Source organism: Xiphophorus couchianus, chromosome 15 (genome assembly GCF_001444195.1).
Source record: "Xiphophorus couchianus chromosome 15, X_couchianus-1.0, whole genome shotgun sequence".
NCBI classification, from domain to species: domain Eukaryota; kingdom Metazoa; phylum Chordata; class Actinopteri; order Cyprinodontiformes; family Poeciliidae; genus Xiphophorus; species Xiphophorus couchianus.
In genome coordinates this window covers 23198686-23206987 of record NC_040242.1, presented here as the reverse complement: position 1 = coordinate 23206987, position 8302 = coordinate 23198686, and positions in this window count along the sequence as shown.

The following is an 8302-nucleotide window of genomic DNA, read 5'->3' as shown; positions in this document are numbered from 1 at the left end:
GACCGTTGTACCCTGGCTGTGCTGCTCTGCTGGAAGGTGAACTAGCTTCAACTTTCATCAATTTTTATTTCCCTCTGTTAATCTTCAAATCAACTCTGACCAGCTGATCTGTTCCTGCTGAGGACAAGCATCCCCACAGCATACTGCTGCCACCACCGTGGGCATGGTGCGGTGAGGATGATGCACACTGCTGCTTTTGGAAGGAAGCTAAAGAGTTTAGCATCTTCTTGCATATTTAAGGTTTGCACATGATGCAAACCTTAAACAACGTTGTGCTTTTCTTCCATGAAGGTCAGATTTGTGGGGGTGACAGCGGATGGTGGTCCTGTTGGGGGATCGTTCTGACGGGTGAACATGCTCTTCACCGCAGTCTGCACACACTCTGTGTTCAGGCCTCATTCCAGCCACAAATCCAGCTTTTATGTTACAATTCCATAAAAAGCATCTGTGGATATTCACTGGGCTGCACTGCTGCCTTTCAGCAACCATTCAGGGTCTTGGGTTCAAATCCCAACCTGGGGTCTGTCTCTTCATGGAGTTTGCAGATTCTACCAGTTTACATTCTGCAACATCATATTTAATACCACTGCTTATTTTCCTCCTGTATTTATTGGATTTAAAATGAGCTTTTGTTGTTTTTACTCGTTGGCCTATAAAGGGTTAATGACTCTGGATCCTGATCGACTACTCTTGTCTTAACTTCTTAACTTAAATGAACCCAAACCATGAACTATTGCTCATTTATTTCCTGAATACTTCCAGATGGCTGTAAATGGATTTGCAGTTTGTGGAAACATCTGGGACTGTATTTGGAATGCAGATGCAGGAAGCAGCATCTCTGCTGTCACTGGTTTACAATGTGGAGCACGAGACAGAGGAAAACCAGTGATATTAATGTTTTTTTGTTTTTTTTTACACTAGGTTACAAGAACATATTTTTTGGAAGTTGCCCATATTTTTTAACTGAATTAGGATTATTTTGCACCGCTGGATCCAAAAATGATCCATTTTTCTTAATCAGGTTTTTATTCTAATTTGATTTAGAGAAATTTGATCTTCTGACTAAATTAGTGAAATTTTTGTGACATTATCAGTTCATTTCCTTTAATATTTCTCATTCAAAAATGGTTTTAGGAGGAAAATAATGTTTTCTAACAGAGTGTATTAATTAAATGTTAAAAACTTGGATTTCTGTAAATTGAATAATAAACACTAATACGTGTAAGTACATTCAAATTGAACATTACGTCTTCATTGTGCAAAACTCTCCGTCTCTTTTCTGTCCTGATGGCGTCTCTCCTCCTGTTCATCATTGATCCAGATTCTCTAGATGTGAGAACAAGTCCTGCATTTTGATGCTCATGTTGCATCTATAGTTCAGAAAGTTGACCTGATGGAGCAAAACCAACGTGATTTTTGGATTCATCAACATGACCCTGAAACAGATGAAAAACCCCAGACAATACTTTGGCTGTTGATCAGTGTATCAGCTGTTTTACTGGTAGTTGCTGTATGTGGTAATGTTAACTAACAATGATCCAGCTCTGGGAGTGGGAGCTATTTAAAGGGACAGTATCATGTGATGGCAACATTTTTTAGCTTTATATTATGTTATGATGTCATTCCCTCATTAGAGATCTGCCTAGAGTGTTGCCTTGATTGTTTCATGCATGTTTGAGAAATATTTTAATCTCCTCAGAGCTCCAGGCTCCAAGCAGATCCTCTGCCTCACAGATCAACCCTCCCCCACTCAGCTCCTACAGACTAGCAGCAGCAGTTAGGAAACACCTGGTGGAACTGAGAGTCTGCTGAGCTCATCATACGAGCTGCTCCTCAGTGCAACGCTCCGAGTAACAGTTGTAAATGGCATCATGGAGGAGCATAGTGATGACAAACTGAAGCAGAATGTCAGAAAGAGCAGCAACTTCTTAAAGGGACAGCGGCCACTTTCAACATGTTAAAAGTTTCAACAAAGTCGAAGTTCTCTTCATCTCAAAGTCATGTTTGACATGCAGCTCTGGAAAAAACTAAGACCACTTAAAATAATCAGTTTCTCTGACTTTACTCTTTATAGTTATATGTTTGAGTAAGATGAACATTGTTCTTTTATTCTACAAACTCCTGACAACATGTCTCTGAAATTCCAAGCAACAATTTAGTATTTATTTGCAGAAAATGACGAGTGGTCAAAATAATGAAAAAGATGCCGTGCTTCCTATTGTCACTCTGCTGTGGACAGGTAGAGTTGAAGTTTATGAAAAGCTTTCCATGAGCAAAAATAACTTCAGTCATACAATTATATAATTTTTGTTCCTTGATGCTTATAAAACACCATCATTGCAACAGGCTTTTTCTGTCTCCATATCTAATGATAATGCAGACCTTATGCAGGAAGTTCTGAGTTTGTTGGAATTGTGGCCTGATGTCAGTGCAAACCCTGGAATCATTTCAATACAGCAATAATAAAACAGTGCATGTACCCTCTGTCAGGTGTAGGGTTCCAACCGCTGTTAGTCTAACATTGTAGCATCAACACATGGACCACTGATTGCATTATGTGTTTTATTAATCAGAAATGGAAAATCTAATGTATAAAAAACAACCTGGTGTTAAGGAGCTGCAGTGCCTAAGTCTGTCTTGAAGATGTAAATGAGATTTTACAGAATTTTTAAAATTACATTCAGTGTTTTGTTGAAGCTCAACTACATCCAGCACATCCATGGATAATTTTGTTCAAGATGATTATTTCATAAAATTAAAAAAAACAAACTGAAAATGTCTTCACACAACTTGAGCTTAAAAATATTCGACAGATCCTCATCAGTAGATCACCTGCTTCTGTTGAAGAAATGCTTGAGAAAGATGAGACTTTGTGGAATCCTCACATTGTCTCACATTAAGTGAAATGTGTCTGCAGTTGATCTGTCCATGCCACGCCAACATCAGAGGGAAAATAGTAAATGTGCTCAAGTATGACCTGCTAAAACTAAAAAAAAAACACTCTTGCATTGTGTGACCCAGTGGTCAGCGGTAGAGCAAGAGCACCGTATAGAGGCTGCAGTCTTCAAAGCAGTTGTTCCCCATCTCTCTCCTCCCATCCTGTCCAGATACTTATGAATAAGAGCCACAAAAACATAAAAGAAAATTTCTCACTTTAATTCCAGTTTTCCGTTTTTATAAAAAACATATTTTCCTTAATCCTTTATAATGAATCTCCAAGTTGATGTTGTAAAACTCTCAACCTGCACATGCACTGAGGTTTCAAGGATCTCAGCAAACACTCAGTTCAACCAACAGGTGGCGCTAAACGTCAAGCCATGGAGCTCAAAGCTGCAGAGCTCCCGCTGCACAAAGAACCACATGCAGTCATATTCAATAAATTAGAACTGTGGTTCTGTTGAGGCTCGTTTGTCAGATCAAAAGTAGCTTTTGAAAATAAACTTTAAGCAGGTATTAAATATACATTTCTGTATTAAAACGGTTTTTATTGATCTGATTTATTATCTATATTATCTAGTCTTTAATGTCATGTTCTTGTTAGTTGAAAATAAGAATTAAAAAATGAATTATTGGACACATCATTCTGTGTGGAACGAATCTGTATGCTGTGTTATTCTTTGAGAATTGAATTATTGAAATAAAATAATTATTTTCTATATTATTCTAATTTATTGGTTATGACTGTATATTCAGTGCATCAGTCAGTAGAATCAAAGTGAATCCTCCAGCAGCTCTCACTGTTCTGCTGCTTAGACTCCAGATTGATGACGGTTAGATTTACCTCCATGTTGAGTGACTCGTGCTCACAGGCCAGATGGAAATCACTCTTCTGATTTCCATTTGATTTTCTGTGTTCTGCTGACAAAGGCTTGCTTCTTTCTTTCCACTGGTTGTTTTAGCAGCTAAATGAGGAACAATGAGTCACTTCATTGTGGAGAAGTGAAGTCATCTTCCTTCTCCTGCAAGATATTGTTTGTGTGTGTGTGTGTGTGTGTGTGTGTGTGTGTGTGTGTGTGTGTGTGTGTGTGTGTGTGTGTGTGTGTGTGTGTGTGTGTGTGTGTGTGGTGATACCAGTTTTGTCTCTGGCTCATTGGTTGTGATGTTTGGTCCGCTGGAAGCTGGAGGGAAATCCACATGGTTTTGTCAAGGCTTCCTTCCACCGACCTGTGGCTTATGTTAGCTGTAGAACGTACTAAATCCTCACTTACTGGTGATTTCCCAGAACATTCTTTAATTATCCAAGTGAGCATATCAGGCAGTTTCATGCATGTTGTGATTGTTCACAGGCTGCCTGTGGGAGTCGGGCCTGTCATGGTAAACCTGAGAGCTGCTGAGAGCCAGAAACAATCAAACATTCAGAAAGTCTTCATTACAAAAGTGACAAATGCATAAATTGTACAAGAAGTAGAAGGAAGATTTTATGTTCAGCCTTTAGCTGTTTTTTCTAGTTGTTGCTACGGAGACAATTTGCTCCCAGGAAACTGTTCTATATTAGGTTCAACGTTCAGTAAAACAGCACTCTAACTGTAGGTGTTTGCATAGAGTTATTTTTTTACATGGAGCTGCTGATTGCAGCTTATTGTTGCCTAAAATAGTTTGATGTGTGTTTCTGAACACACCATTAAGATCAGTTTGTCATTTTATGACCAATCAGGTGAACTCCTGTAATTTACATAAAAATGATCTCAAATGTTGCATCAGCAGCATTTAGTCTAGAAGTGTCAGAAGACTGGATCACATCCAGAGGAGTCTGGAACCTGCTGGGGTCAGGTTGCTCCGTTAATCTGACCCAGGAACAGTGAAGGCGTTGTGAGGATCTGCTTCCTGCTCAGCTTTACATTAATAAACAGCAAAGCCAGACTGTCATCCCTCTTTACTGTCTCTGGGAGGGAAAGTTCATGTTGCAGTTGCAAACTGCATGAGATTTAGATGTTATCTATGGCATGGTAGCCATGGAAACTGGATGACATAAATAGGCTAGCAAAGGGGCAGGGATGTTGTAGTTTTTAATAATGGACTGAATTTGGGTCATTATTTCTTGCATGTTGGTTCTATAAATTGCATCTTGTGCCACTTAGGACTCCATTAATCTGTGAGTCCCTGGTTGGTGCTCAGAGCCTCCGGCAGCGATTTAAGAACTGAGCCAGACCCTTTACAGGCTGACTGTTTAAACCAGTCTCAAGATTTCACGTCTGATTCTGTGTTTACTTCACTTCATGTATTATGTAATTACACACTGCAAGTTAGCGACGCTGAGAGTGGGCACGTTAACCGGGCTCATGTACTCATTTCCTATTTGGAAAGCCGATCAGCTCCAGCAGTCCCCATTCATAGTTTTACTGCAGGTCCATTTAGAGGAGCACTAATTAAACAGAGTGGTGAGACAGTCGACAACTGCTCCAGCTCTAATGTAACACAACTTAACATGAAATAAAACAAGAGAGTGACTGAGTGCTGTGGCTGTTGCTGAAGCCTTAAAGGGAAAGTCCAGGAATTTAACCCTGTTAGAAAATGTGGACAAGCTATAGAGGCAGCAGGAGGAGGAACTTACACCAGAATGCAGATCAGTCAGCAGCCTGAGGTTTAATGCCTTGCCCAGGAGCACATTAACATGTGACAGCAGGAGGCTGGAATCGGACCTATAATTTTCAAATAGCAAAACAACTAATCTTCCCACTCTGCCACAATTGCCCCAATTTGCTTCAGTTGTTACAGTTAATGAGGCAGGTTATAACAAAGGAACACCCTGTATTTAACATTAACATATTAGGTCTGTTGTGTTCCTGCAGGGTTAGGTATTGGTGTCACTTGCAGTAAACACATGTCGGTTTTGTTATGTAGAAGTCTGAGCAGCTCCAATGATCAGAGTTAGAAGGACCAAAACAAAAAGTGTTCCAACTACAGCAGGTCTTCTCTACTGCGTCTCAGTGTGATAATCCAGCTGCAGCTTTCTGCACCAAGCAGTAGAAATACCGAACTACTGTTAGGGTTATACATGTATTTATTGTTTTACCTATTTTTTGTGTTAAATGTTCCTAGAGAAAATTGTCTCATTTTTTGGAATGTTACTTGCTTTACAATGAAATTACTACTTTCATTGTAAAGTAATGAGTATAATAAAATTTATACTGATTTGATTGGATGTCTGTCTTTAAACCCACCGTTGAGCACACTGAACAAAACCATGTGACAGTTTTAAACAGGCAGGTAGAGAGGCTGTTTTATCTGTGCACTAGTGTAGAGTTCAGCTGAAAACCCTAAGAGGCTGTTGCACTGAGTCTGTGCAACAGCCAGCAAAGAAGAGGAAATGTCAGTTACAAAACAAATGTTGAAACCAGCTGAAAGTGACATTTTTGAAAATGCAAGTTAATAACAATGAGAAAGTGAAAAAGGTGTTTAGAAGAACAAAAGTGTTGAACTCAAAGTGGCATGTTTCCAACAGATTGATAAGACTCTTACTGAGAAATGTATGCTGAATATATAACCAGCCTTGTTTAGTCCATTTGCCCAGGAAGACTGGTTCAGTTGTGGAGGTGTGAATGAGTAATCAAACTCTGATGAACAAAAAGCAAACTCAGGTCTGCCTACAAACCAAAGGTCTTGGTTCAGCTGAAGTGAACTCTGGTGTGGTTTGAGTGCATACTTGAACACCAAGTGGACCGGAGACCACTCCAAAAAGCAGGAAGTGGACTACAGCGCTGGGCATAAGTACAACCAAAACAAACATGCTAGCTGGCTACATTTTTTCTTGCATTTCATGCAGAAGGAATTTCTTCTTCAGAGGTGTTGTGTTGTTTCCTTTGGTGGTTTTTGGTGCAGCGCCCCCACAGGTGAGATGGTAAGCAGGTTTCTCTAAAGGTTTGATCTGGTTGAAACAATGCTCTGTGAAGTAAACTGCACCAGCTGCTGTTTTAGTCCCCGATCGAACTGGGTCTAACCGACTGTGAGGTGTGGAAACACTCATAGAAACAGAAGCAGCTATTAAAATAGTTATTTCAAACATGATCAAACACATTCACAATATTAACAAATCACAACTTGACACATCTACCTTCTCTCTTTGAAAACAACCACTTGTATTTTGTTTGGACATTATTTTTCTGACCGGATGGTCCATCACTTCCACTGAATCAGGTGGGTTCATACACTGCACCTTGACCACCGGTACATTTCTCTGTCTGCATACTTGTCCACTGTAGGATGAAAGCAAAGAATCTACACAGAGACAGAGTCCTTTAGACTCTCGTTTCGCTCCAATGTGGATCTCAGGAGGAACGTGGGGGCTTCGTGTTTTCACTCTTGACCGTGAACCACCTGACTTAGGTGAGATTCCACTGCTCCACCTCAGCCCTCCCCCTCACCCACATGGTATGTATTTGTGTTTCTGCTGACAAAGTGACATGCACTTGTGTTGACTGTTGAGCAGCTGCCAGCGTGTTGTTGCCTCATACTAACAAACTGTATGAGTAAGAGGTGAAGCATGTGTGTGTTATGGTGAGATGAGGACCTTGTTCGCTTGATGCTCTGACATTGGGAAGTGATGAGGCTAGTGCAATAGCACAGAATAAAATGCCTTATTCACAGTCTCATTGCTAGATGACACTTTTTGCTTTTTATACACTGCCAGTTAAAAACCATGATGATATATGCACAAGCATATGGAGGCCTTTAATAAGCACCACTTCCCTGGCGTCAATTCTACAATTCGTCTGGAGTTCTTGCCCATTCCTCCTGACAGTACTGATGGAACTGAGTCAGGCTTGCTCACACACTTTTAAACTCTGCTCAAAAATGTTGTGGGAGATTAAGCCCAGGGCTTTGTGATGGCCACTCTGAAACATTCATTTTGCTGTCGGTTTGTATCGAAGTGTGCGGTATGTTCAGGGTCGTTGTCCGTTTGGAAGACTTCTCCATGACGCATGTCCTGAGATGTTGCTTCTATATTTTCCACATAATGTTCTTTCCTCAGGGTTTTATTTTATGAAGTGTGCTCATCCCTGCTGTAACAGAACAGTACAACATGTTAGGATAGAGTTATCAGATTCCTGTTTATCTGTAAATGTAACATCAGTCTTCATATTCAAACCCTTCAATTTTAGCTCCATCAGACCACAGAACAAGCAACACATACATTAAGGTCTGACTACATTTCCAAACTCTAACTTTTTGTGTTGCTCAGGAGTAATGACTTCTTCTTGAGTCTCCTTTCAGCCTATGTCTTTACAGGATGTGTTTCATGTGAAGATGCTTAAGTCAGCATCCTCACAAGGTCATGAACAGGATGATGGCTGGATGTTCTCCT